This window comes from Diachasma alloeum, unplaced genomic scaffold, assembly GCF_001412515.2.
Source record: "Diachasma alloeum isolate Michigan unplaced genomic scaffold, Dall2.0 Dall_scaffold_00372, whole genome shotgun sequence".
Classification (NCBI taxonomy): Eukaryota; Metazoa; Arthropoda; class Insecta; order Hymenoptera; family Braconidae; genus Diachasma; species Diachasma alloeum.
The window spans coordinates 64,203-74,154 of record NW_021680511.1 but is presented as its reverse complement, the minus strand read 5'-3'; the positions used below and the strand labels follow the sequence as shown (position 1 = coordinate 74,154).

At 37.2% G+C, this 9,952-nt stretch overlaps 1 protein-coding gene across 1 annotated transcript in view; it reads left to right on the top strand.

The window, feature by feature from the left end:
• LOC107041716 (ubiquinone biosynthesis monooxygenase COQ6, mitochondrial) overlaps positions 1-9,952 on the top strand; it is a gene marked incomplete at its 5' end in the record, with an annotated part of 155,139 nt that overhangs the window by 91,440 nt on the left and 53,747 nt on the right.

Genomic DNA, 9,952 nt, shown 5'->3' with positions numbered 1-9,952 from the left:
AAAAATTATAAGGATATTTAGAGTTTTCAAACAAAATTCGAGAAAATTCTAGGGTGTCCGAGCACAATCGAGAAAATTTTTAGATTTTCGAGAAAATTTTTCTATTCTCTGGAAAATTCAAAGAAATTCTTCAGTTTTCTAGAACATTCCAGAAAAAGTTTGGGTTTTCGAGACAGTTCTAGATAATTCTTAGGTTTTAGATAAAATTCTAGGAAAATTCTCCGGTTTTGAAAAAATTAGAGGGGGGTGGGGTAATGCGAACAACTAGAGTAAAATGGATACTCAAAAATTTGCGAAATGTTTTTTTTTAATTCAAACTTTTGAAAATCGTTTCATTGGGCATTATGGACACCTGATAAATCTGTATGGACGAGACTAAAATGAACACCCAAAACATTTTCAATAATTGATTTTTAAAAATTTCTTCTTGGCAAAGTTCACAACTGAGAAATTATTCAAGAGTGGGATAAAATAGACATCCGAAAAATTTGGTCCTATTAAAAAATAAAGAAAATTTTCAAAGGACATTTTCCAACAGAATCGTGTCGGTATGTTTTTATAAAGAAAAATTAGAGTTGGGAAAGATATTAACAAACAAACTTCGACTCTATTAAATTTTACATTGAGGTTTGAAATATACAGTAGCTTTGAATTTCCTGTTGTACTCTTGAAATAACTTTGAAATTATTAGTTTTTTTTCAATGATCAATTGCACGCTCTCGACATCTAACCTTTTGTTCATTTGCGAAATTTGTAAGATGGCTACTTTTCTACTCACAGAGGAAATCACCGTAAAACAATAGGCGCAGTGAAGGATAAATGTGAGCAAGGAAAAATTTGATTTACCACCCCCCACGATGAACGTCAAAAATAAGTGATAACAGACAATGCCAATGCTCAATAAAAAGATTGAACTAGGAACTCTAATTTTTCCGAATTTTTAAGCGTCAAGAAACACAAAAATATAAATAGACAAAAACGGGCGGCGCCGCCCTCATTGAACGAGTAATCGCGGGTTAAATTTTTTCATTCGTGACTTTTTAAGAAACCCAAGCATTTTCTAGAATTTCGTATAAAACTGGAGAAGTTCTTCGAAATTTTCAAAGAATCGGAGAATTCTCTTGAAAACTTTTTGAGAATTGAATGTTGGTTTTTTTTGTTGATTATTTTTGGTAATCGGATCTGGCCTTCCCTGGGCTAATCAGAGTTCAGTATTCAATAACATGAAGTACTTCCCAATTAAAATTACAGCGGAAATTTTTCTCATCCAAATGTCAGCCAATAGAATTGCACTATTCGACTGTTATTTCATATAGTCAACACGCTATTCAGCTGATAATTTTTGATAATTCAACTGGTAATTTTTCATGTTGACTATATTTGTGGAAAACAAAAGATTCCGTGGTCAAGTGAACTTCTGGTTGGAACTGTCAAGTGGATTTTGTCTTATAGTGCAATTCTTTTGGCCGACATTTGCATGGGAAAATTCCCTTCTGAATACTACTCGAGCTTCAAAATTAAACGAATAATTCCCTCAAGGTTCCCTGCACACCAACGAAGTCGTCAAGTTTTTCAGGAAAAATCACTCTTGTTTCGCACTTGTGATTTTTTAACCTGAAAAACTTGATTCCTTCGTTTGTTTGCAACGAACCTATCGGAATTGCTCGATAATTTTGAAGCTTTCGTGGTATTACTTGTGGTTATTTCCCCCTAGCTTTTGATAATTTCCCTGTAGCTTTTGATAATTTCCCTCTATCTCTGCAATTGTTTCTCTAACCAAATAACTGTCAAATATTATCCTGTGGAGTGAAAGAAAGTCATCAAGAAAGTCAAAATGAGTCGGTTTGGGAAGGATCCGATTACCAAAAATAATCCGTCGAATATCACTTGACCTCCAAAATGAATCGGACATTTCCCTCATGTTTTCCTGCGTATCAATGATCGGGATAAGTTTTGCAGAACAATCCCTCGCGCTACGCGCTCGGGATTTTGATCTGCAAAATTTCTCCCTCTCGTTGCTCCGCAACAAAACAATCGGGAAATATCCGATAATTTTGGAGGTCTCGTGGTATTACTACTGATTATTTTTCTCACTCGGATTTCAGCCAATCAGAGCGCAGTATTTGAAGCTGTCAAACAGTTTTATTTCGGAAATTTCTAACAAAAATTCCGACGGAAATTCACTAGTAGCTTTTCCAATGTTTCTTATCTTTCAACGCATTTCACGTTTAATATTCTGTCTGACAGATCAGACAGAAAACAAAAAAGTGGGTTAAAAATGTATGGCTGTGTAAATGTATCCGCGGATGCTGTTCACTGCGGAGTGGAAAAATAATCCGTCAAATACCACTGGTGCTCCAAAATTAATCGGATATTTTATGTCTGTGCCTTCGGCTTGACCCTTCGGAGATTACCTTACGTATCCTTCACATGTATGCGTACCTAAAACCATGAGAGCCATCTATGGGGGGAGAAGGGTACTTCGAACTGAGTTACAAGTGTCGGCCAGCGCGGATGACGCGTTTGGACGCGAAGAATCCTCAATACGCTTTCGTTTTCCGAAGCGTGTATGTGTGTCTAAACGTGGTTGTAACGTTCGTTAGAATTTTCACGCGCCAAGAGTGCGATAATTTTGTTTGAGAGTCAAAGGTCCAAGGTAAGTATTCCCTTTGGTCTTTTCGTTGTTTGTTTCAGGGATTAGGTACGAGGCGGTGAGAAAACCGTCGAATATCAGGATTGCCAGTCGCTGCGGTAATCCAATCATCGCGGCCATCTTGAGCAGAGCAGTATGAATAGCGATTGGGGAGTCGCAGGTTCCACCTCGACTTTTACCCTTTTGCCGCTCGCAGGCCTTCCCTCGAGCGAGGCGTAATTAATAGCAAGCCGGGGATCCGTAGGCATTCCCTCGCCCCAGGTTGCAGCTCGCAGGCATTCCCTCGAGCATCTACACGGCATGTCAACAGACCACTGGGTGTATTTGCTCGCTGACATTCTCTCGAGCATACATACACGGTCGAAAAAAGCCGTGGGGCCATCGGATTCACCACGCCCCGTTAACCCATCGGGTTAATTGTTCGCAGACATTCTCTCTCGAACTCACAAGTTCTACGTTTCTGCTGCCGCCATCAGGATTGGGAACGCAGAATGGCTGTCACGGTCGGTAATATACCTTTTTCCTGCTCGCAGTCAGTTCTCGAGCAAACTCAACCTGGTTGTCATTTTTGTCATTTTGACTCTATCGCCAAGTCGCTCCTTCATAGGATGACGACCAATAATAATAATAACAATCGACCTTCTCTGCAGGTTCAAGAGGTTCTCTTGTTACCTATTTGAAAGTCTGTTACAGGTTATACGATGGAGCTGTGCGGTCGGTGAGGATATCCATTAGGTAGACCCATGCCAGCAAAATTCCACATTTTACTTATGCAATGTCATAATCCGATGAAAAATGAAGGCATAAAGTGATATAATTTTTTTCAGATTTTCGATATGTTTTTTAGCACGGCCCACAGCTTTGCATCTTTCTTATGGCTATATACACGTGAAAACGCTAGTAAACTTTCAAATTCTCATTATGTTAGGGAATTATTCGCATTTTATTAGTATTTTTCACTGATCTTTTTCCAGTGAGCTGAACAATAAAGGAATATTTTTTTTGCATTCTTCAACTCATTAATTATTGTTCTGAAAAGTAGAATTTTAGCTGAAAACTGAGGTTTTCCAAGGCATCTCAAAGCTATATAAATTGTTCTATTCCTCTTTCGTTTTCACTAAGTGATTATTCAACTATCCCACCATCGTCTCAGAAAACGAGAAGTATTTTCCTTTATTCTAACTCGCAGAAAAATGCAAACGAAAATTTTCGAATTTTTGGACAGCGTCAGGTGTTCGGATTAGCCCGTGCTCGTGATGAGAGCCATATACTGAAATGGAGACGGGCAGGCAAGTGATCGGACCTTTCTTCGGTCGGGACTAAACCCTTTATTACCCCCAATAAATAAAAGTATACCCTTGAGTTTTTGACAAACAAATTTTTTTTTTCACATTTTAATGAAAAATGAACATTTCTGGATTCCTTAAATTACAACGATTCTATAGTTAAGCTTGATTGATAGAAATATCTCAATTTGGAGTGGAGTTTTTTCGATTGTAATCTTTATTAAACGCTGAAAATCAAATTCAAACGGTGATTTCCAGTGTGATCTAATTTCTATCCGGTTTTGTCAGTATCGTAGTTTGTCTGATAAATGATAATAGCAAGATATTGGTATAGATAAGTACTATAAATTACATAGGGTTCAATTGAAACTTGGAAAAATCGTATGCAAGGAGAAAAATTGAACAAGTAAGATAGGGAGATTGAGAAACATCCAATTTGTAAATGTCGCAATTTTTTCCACGAAAAATCCCAAGTTTTATTTCAATAAATACTTTCCACAATTGTGAAATAAATTTCGGAGGGCGTTCTCTTTTTAGATATTATAAATCATGAAAATGAGTAAAATAGAACTACTAATATTCCTTAATCTAACAATATTTATATATATATTTAAGAATGAAAAAATGGAATCGATTGAGTAGTTTTGAGTCATAAAAACTACTAAAAGAAAATACAGACAAATGATGATTGTTCAAAAACTACTGAATCGATTGGACTGGAATCGGGCATAGTGTTAGCCCTCCCTAATCTTTTTCAGATTTCTTGAAATAATTTCAACCGTTTCTTGATTCGATTTTATAAAAATTTACCATCGAAAAGGTAACGGTGGGCGTTCGCATATACAGACATGATCACCAAAGTTTCTATTTTTAAGTTTCAGATCATTTTATGTAATTTCCAAGAAAAATTAAAATATGTGAAGATCAAACGAATTCAAAGCTTCCATTTGGAAGCAAATATATTAATTTAATCTGCACTGCTTGAAGTCTCCGCCGATTGGTTATACGAATAATTCTCGAGTGAAAACTGCAAGTCTTCTCTGGAGCAACCCGGTGATAATTCTCGGAATTTCGGTACAACTAACATCGAATTTTGTTTGCTGGTTTCATCTTTCGTAAGTAAATCGTTGTATTCACTTACGAGAGCGACACTCCCCTCAGCAAGATCATTTGTCACGTGAAGTGATTTGACAATTTGCAAAGCTGTAGCAAAATCGTCTCTCGTCATCCATGTGACTGAATCACTATCCAAAAAAGTAGGATCGTGTCTCAAAATTTCGAAAAATTTTAATGCATTCTTAGTTACGAAGGAATCAAGACTTAATTCAGATATTGATGACATGTCTTTGATTCTTATTCTGCTCCTCTTTTTATTGTTATTAAGAGCAGGACGAGATTTGATGGCTTGACACATCTTTCTCTCACAATCTGCACTCACATTTTCGTCGAAGAAAGCGAAAGCTATTAATTCTTCTGATAAGTACCAAAGGTGGGTCACAAACTTTTCAAATGCAGCTTTCCATACTTTCAACGAGAAACGATTAAAACAATTGGCATTTGCTGCCAATTGTTGTAACAATTTCAAATCGTTGGTTGGAGCTGTCACTGAATTCATAGCCGTGAACCAAGCTCTCTGGTACGAAAGTACAATAAAAATACATATATCAATTAAACCTGACTTTTTGAGCGTCAACTTAGGATAGAATTGGTCTTTGAAGAGAAAAATTTTGAGTGAATAGATCGCTTTGGACATCCACCTAGCATGGTGAATGGGGCCCAAAGCTGGGAAACGGTTGCCTCTTGTCAGATTTCCTCCCAGGAAGATTACCACCAGTTCTAGGAATTCCCTGTAGTCCATTCGGACGTTTTTATCCTATCAAGTGGACAGAGAAATAGAACATTATCCGATCATGGACGAAAAATGGAAAGAAAAGTACGAAAATTTCGACATGGTACTAACCTTCAATTGTGCCTCAGCAAAAGTGAGAATGTCCGACATATCATCATGGCGCAGTGCTTTCTTGACAGTGGCGTCATGAACTCCTGGTGAAAAATTGTCTTTATCCATATTGCTCCATTGCCCTTGGAACCTTCTGAAAATTGGAACGTCGGGCCCAGAAGTGCACGCCAATACTGATTCGAAAGCTGCTTTCAAAAGAAGTTCGAGGACATGATGGCGACAGGCTAAATGCAGAAGATCCCTTCCAATAAGTTCTTCAAGCAAAATGCATGCACCATTGGTGGGGCCTGTATTGCTCGCGGTGGTATCAAAAACCATAATGCCCACATTATCGAGGAGGTTCCATTCCTTCAAATATTTATATACTGCCTCTGCTTGCGCTTTCCCGCTGCCACCTTCGAGTCTAGGAACACCAAGCAATTGATGCCACTCATGACTCGAGACTAGGATCGAAAGAGTGAATTTTTGAGAAATATAATTGACCCTGTGTTGAATAAATTTTACGCCACTCTTTCAGATTGATATGACTTCGCCTAACGTCATTTATTCCGCAAATATGTCTTACATTTATATTATATATATATAATTTCCCCGGCAATATATTTTGTCCATGAGAAAAATAAAATCCTCAATAGATCTGAAATTCTAAAAATCTAAAATGTGCAAAACTTGATACACAAATTATAAAAGACCAATTTCTTTGACCCCATGAATTGAATCACCTCTTCCACCACTCCCTGACATTAACGTGGGTTTGCCTTACCCCCACTCTGCCACCTGAAGCGCTACGGATACACCACAGTTATCACAGAAGTATTCTGCCCTATATTATCATTTTTTTATGATTACGTCATCCAAAAATATGAAAACTATCTACAAAATTTCAACTAAATATGGAAAGGTTTCGATCAGTAAGAAAAACAGCCATCAGTACAATCATTGTTAAATCAAATTTATAAAATAATTGAAATTGCGAATTCACAATGTGGTAAATCGAAAAAACCTAGAAGACAAAAAATATAGAACTCATTGAGAGCTTTAAAAAATAATTTTATGACCAATTTAAAAAAGTTGACTATTTCTTCACAACTCGAGAAAAAGGCCTTTTCAAAGACTTTCCTAGTGTTTTTCTTATATGCATTCCACTCGAACTGTAAAAAAATCATTAGAAAAATTTGATCTACGTATCAACATGTATCAATTAAAAAAAATTAGCCACTAGTAAGTCAACAATCACTTAGTGAGCGGAAATTGGAGTTGTTTGCAGCTCTATAATTCTTCTTATATGCTGGAAATTTCAGTGATTCAATAGAAAAACAAGAATTGTGATTTCGCGGAATACATTTGGAATGAAAAGAGACGGCAAAATATTTGTTGATATCGTTCTTGTATCTCATTCTTCTCTACAAAAAGGGCCTCATTTATAATTTGCTATCCTCTTCAGATTGGGAGATATTCCATGAAATTTGTTATACATATTCGTTGAAATTTACTGGGGGAATGAGTGATTCCTCCAATCAAAATAAATAGTGGGATTATTATTTATTAAGATAACCATTCATACCAACATACCTTGTTCCAATGATTCCGTTATTTCTTGTCCTGCTTCTTCAGTACTATCAAATGATGTTGCTGTCAATGATTTGATCTAAACGACTCTTTTCTCATTCTTTTCGATGGTCGTTCATTATAATTCTAGCATCTTCGTTCTTCATTTGATTCACTTGGGTCTGATGAGCGATATCGAACAAATTGTCCAAAAAATATTGAAAATCAATGATCTTCTGTTGTGCCGAAGGATATTTCTCCTTCCTAGATCCTAGCTTGATAATAGATTGATAGCGCTGCACTAATTTCTCCAGTTTAGTTATTGTATGCGACTCCTTCACAATTGGAATGCTTGCATGTTTCCAAAACAGAGCACACTTCGCACCACATACATTGCAGCTTAGCGAGGTACAAGTTTCGGTGCAACATGCCTTGTGTAATAAAAGTAACATTGCAGAGCTTGTCTATTTGAAGGCAATTGATTGCCATCAATATCTGGGATTGCCTTACCGATTAATAGGACATCCAACGTTTGTCGCGTTTGCGGCATATTGGCGCGTACTTTTTTGGATTGTAACAGAAATTTTAACTCAATAACCGCTCTGAGATTAACTGTTCGGAAGTCTTCCTTTGACTGACCTTCAGAGCAGCTAGTGAAAATTGTTAGCCGGCGTTTTGTGACAAGAGTGCCAAACTAAGTGAAAACATTAGCCCAAAAGAGATGGAGAATGAGTGAGACATTTGGCATCTCCTATCATAAACCGCCGCTCCGTAGTTCATTAAAGGTCTTCAGGTAATATTCGGTCTTACATACCGACCAAGTAAATTACTTTTTCATCGCGCTGTGACGAAAAGTGAACTTTTCGGCACGCTCCGCGTGCCTAAAAGTCCAATTTCCGCCACATTGTGATGAAAAATATTGTTCGTAACTCGCAAAAAAATGTTTTTTAGCTCGTGGGATTATATCACTCGCCTTCGGCTCGTGATATAAACCTCCCACTCGCCAAAAAACACTTTTTTGCATTCGTTACGAAATATACTATTATTGCGGATTAATTATTGTAGCCTTCTAAGAAAATACATGAAGAATGCAAAACATTTTAAAATGGTATTCAATAAATTTTTCAATATTTTCTCTCCGAAATATTTTTTACACATTTTTTACACATATGTTTTCGCCTTCATCTATATCGGTATACACATAATCTTTTGCATTTTGGGGTTCGCCGTTTTATCTAGTCGTTATTTCATTTCTGTCATATGATTTTAAACTGCAGAAGTTCAGACACAATTACATGGCGACTCAAGTAATTGCGGCGTTATTTACTTCGTGAGTTTTTACGGAATTAGAACGAAAAAATGACTAAAACTTGCATAAAAAACGAATATTCTCTTTCAATTCCGAAAATGTCGGTGAATACATATATAATTTCAACCGGAGAACTGATATTTATGAGCTTTTGCTTGAGAGAAAAATGTCAACCTTGATCCCATATAAACATAGGGGGAACGCACGCTATACGGATAAAAATTGCGTTTTTGTGCATAATTTCTCCATGCAAAAAGATCCGAGTTTTTACTCGAACTTCCTCAAAATTTGTGTAAGAAATAATATTTGTCATGAAATCGACATCAAACGTCATGATTATGGTTTGAAATAAAATTTTTACGTTTTTTCCATGGTACTTTTTCAAAAAGTGTTTTCTCCCTGTATTGCCTAATTTATTGTTGAACTTCAGAATCTGTGAAATAGACAATTTATTTTTCCGTTCCACTAAAATTTAATATTTTTCAACTTGCGCTGTAGACGAGCAGGAAATGCATGGGAAAGGGACAGAAATAAATATTCCGTACAGTGGACAAACGGACGAAGGTACAATTGTCCTTTATTATCTAGGAGATTCCCACTGCACCGGCCCAACATTCCCACTACCTGACCCACGACCGCCATAAAGTAATTTGACTTTTCACCAAAGATTATGGTTACGAACTGCCAGTAGGTCAGGTATTTTCTTGAAACTTTGAATCACGTGTGCCGTGTGAAAAAACATTTCGAAAATTAAAAAAAAATTATATCACTACATCTCTTAATTTTCCATCGAATTATGACATTGCACAAGTAGAATGTGGAATTTTACTTCGTTGGGTCTACCTAATATCCATCACCAGGAAGGCTCGTAGCGTTAACAGGTCCGACAGGGCACCGTAAAAAAACAATTACAAACGGCAGCTGCGAACGCTGAGGAACCACAGGCTTCATCTCGCTCCTGATTTCTGCGTGTTATTATTTTCTTGCGAGCATACATATACAAAGCATATAGGCCGGTGAGTAGTGTAGTAATGCCGGTTCTGGCGCAACGTTTTTGGCGTCGACCTGGTCGTTGGGGCCCAGTAGGGGGGTCAGATGAAAGTGGGTGGGTGGGTGGTTGATTAATTCGCGGGGTCGCGGTTCAATTCGCGGTTTGATTCGCGGGGTCGCGGTTTAATTCGCGGTTTGATTCGCGG